Source organism: Carassius auratus, unplaced genomic scaffold (genome assembly GCF_003368295.1).
Source record: "Carassius auratus strain Wakin unplaced genomic scaffold, ASM336829v1 scaf_tig00017678, whole genome shotgun sequence".
NCBI lineage: Eukaryota > Metazoa > Chordata > Actinopteri > Cypriniformes > Cyprinidae > Carassius > Carassius auratus.
In genome coordinates this window covers 5,001-7,500 of record NW_020524804.1, presented here as the reverse complement: position 1 = coordinate 7,500, position 2,500 = coordinate 5,001, and the positions used below count along the sequence as shown (strand labels likewise).

The 2,500-nt window shown below is 45.4% G+C and overlaps 4 non-coding genes across 4 annotated transcripts; all 4 read right to left on the bottom strand.

Annotated features, from left to right (window-relative positions):
* Positions 1-87: 87 nt before the first annotated feature.
* trnap-agg (transfer RNA proline (anticodon AGG)) lies at positions 88-159 on the bottom strand. Its single transcript has one exon. It is a non-coding gene; the product is annotated as a tRNA-Pro (tRNA).
* A 476-nt stretch (positions 160-635) lies between these two features.
* Positions 636-707, bottom strand: trnaq-cug (transfer RNA glutamine (anticodon CUG)). Its single transcript has one exon. It is a non-coding gene; the product is annotated as a tRNA-Gln (tRNA).
* A 404-nt stretch (positions 708-1,111) lies between these two features.
* Positions 1,112-1,183, bottom strand: trnaq-cug (transfer RNA glutamine (anticodon CUG)). Its single transcript has one exon. It is a non-coding gene; the product is annotated as a tRNA-Gln (tRNA).
* Positions 1,184-1,631: 448 nt separating this feature from the next.
* Positions 1,632-1,703, bottom strand: trnap-agg (transfer RNA proline (anticodon AGG)). The gene has a single exon. It is a non-coding gene; the product is annotated as a tRNA-Pro (tRNA).
* Between the last annotated feature and the right edge of the window lie 797 nt (positions 1,704-2,500).

Below are 2,500 nucleotides of genomic sequence, written 5' to 3'. Positions count from 1 at the left end.
GTCTTAATTGACAGTGGCATACGTTTGGCCCAGGAATGGCAGAATAGACTGAAACTGCTCAAGAAAAGATGCTTTAAAGACAGAAGAGGGCTCGTCCGGGATTTGAACCCGGGACCTCTCGCACCCTAAGCGAGAATCATACCCCTAGACCAACGAGCCACAGATTGCGGTTCAGTGGAGGTCACTTCGCCACGTACTTCAGTCTGCTCGATGCTACGGTCGCTCCAACATCCTGCCTCTGTAGCTGACAAGGGCAGACATAGAACTCATGCACTGACCAGATTTCTGAGAAACTCAATTTTACGTACCAGCTCTAGCTTGGCCTGCCTTCGTAGAATAATGTTGATTAAAATACCAAACGACAAAACACATGAGCTGAATTTAACAGCAGAAACCAACATCGTGGCAGTGACACACAAATCTTTTCCGATGAGAAGCTTTCTGAGGTCTGTAATGCTTCTTCACAGAGTGTCAGGTGACACCTGTCTCGTCAATTTAGTTCCTGCTCAGTTTTATGTGAGTTCTAGATTGTTAGGAGGCCATTGTACCAATACATTTTAAGACACACTGCCACAGAGAAAGTTGTGACATACCCCAAGCTCCTCCTTGCCAAGCACTGCCAGACAGACTCTCGAAGGTTCCACCGAGATTTGAACTCGGATCGCTGGATTCAGAGTCCAGAGTGCTAACCGTTACACCATGGAACCTACAGTGTCTGCACATCTGTTTGAAGTGTAGAAAACACTCAAGGAGGCTCTGCGAACAGCAACTAACCAGCAAGCATCAGAACGTTCTGGGATTTGAACTCGGGCCCACTTGGTCTCTTCAGCAATAAAAAAAAAAAAAAAAAACCCAACTCCAACTAGCCCTCAGATGCTCCTGCAACTAGCAAACGCAAGATGAAGGCTCACAGGTCCGTGAAGCGATCAAGAATCTATTTTTTGCCATATCTCCACTGCTTGGGCTGCATTCCTAAAGCAATGATTAGAAAAATGTCAAGTCAAAGTTTAAACTGCAGATGAAGAACTAAGAAGAGCAGCGAGAACTGGGCATGAAAACATGCAGACGCAGCTTCAGTCTTATTTGACAGCAGCATATGTTGGACTCTTGAAGGTTCCACCGAGATTTGAACTCGGATCGCTGGATTCAGAGTCCAGAGTGCTAACCGTTACACCATGGAACCTACCAGTGTCTGCACATCTGTTTGAAGTGTAGAAACATCAAGGAGGCTCAGCGAACAGCAACTAACCAGCAAGCATCAGAACGGTCTGGGATTTGAACTCGGGCCCACTTGGTCCCGTTCAGCAATAAAAGAAAAAAAAACAAACCCCAACTCCAACAAGCCCTCAGATGCTCTGCAACTAGCAAAAGCAAGATGAAGGCTCACAGGCCGTGAAGCGATACAAGAATCTATTTTTTTGCCATATCTCCACTGCTTGCATTCCTAAACCAATATTAGAAAAATGTCAAGTCAAAGTTTAAACTGCAGATGAAAAACTGAGAAAGCAGCGAGAAGTGGGTATGAAAACATGCAGACGCAGCTTTAGTCTTAATTGACAGTGGCATACGTTTGGCCAGGAATGGCAGAATAGACTGAAACTGCTCAGAAAAGATGCTTTAAAGACAGAAGAGGGCTCGTCCGGGATTTGAACCCGGGACCTCTCGCACCCTAAGCGAGAATCATACCCCTAGAACAACGAGCCACAGATTGCGGTTCAGTGGAGGTCACTTCGCCACGTACTTCAGTCTGCTCGATGCTACGGTCGCTCCAACATCCTGCCTCTGTAAGCTGACAAGGGCAGACATAGAACTCATGCACTGACCAGATTTCTGAGAAACTCAATTTTTACGTACCAGCTCTAGCTTGGGCCTGCCTTCGTAGAATAATGTTGATTTAAAATACCAAACGACAAACACATGAGCTGAATTTAACAGCCAGAAACCAACATCGTGGCAGTGACACAACAACAATGATTAGAAAAATGTCAAGTCAAAGTTTAAACTGCAGATGAAGAACTAAGAAGAGCAGCGAGAACTGGGCATGAAAAACATGCAGACGCAGCTTTAGTCTTAATTGACAGCAGCATATGTTGGACTCTTGAAGGTTTCCACCGAGATTTGAACTCGGATCGCTGGATTCAGAGTCCAGAGTGCTAACCATTACACCATGGAACCTACAGTGTCTGCACATCTGTTTGAAGTGCAGAAAACACTCAAGGAGGCTCAGCGAACAGCAACTAACCAGCAAAGCATCAGAACGGTCTGGGATTTGAACTCGGGCCCACTTGGTCCCGTTCAGCAATAAAAGAAAAAAAACAAACCCCAACTCCAACAAGCCCTCAGATGCTCCTGCAACTAGCAAACGCAAAATGAAGGCTCACAGGTCCGTGAAGCGATCCAATAATCTATTTTTTGCCATATCTCCACTGCTTGGGCTGCATTCCTAAACCAATGATTAGAAAATGTCAAGTCAAAGTTTAAACTGCAGATGAAGAAACTA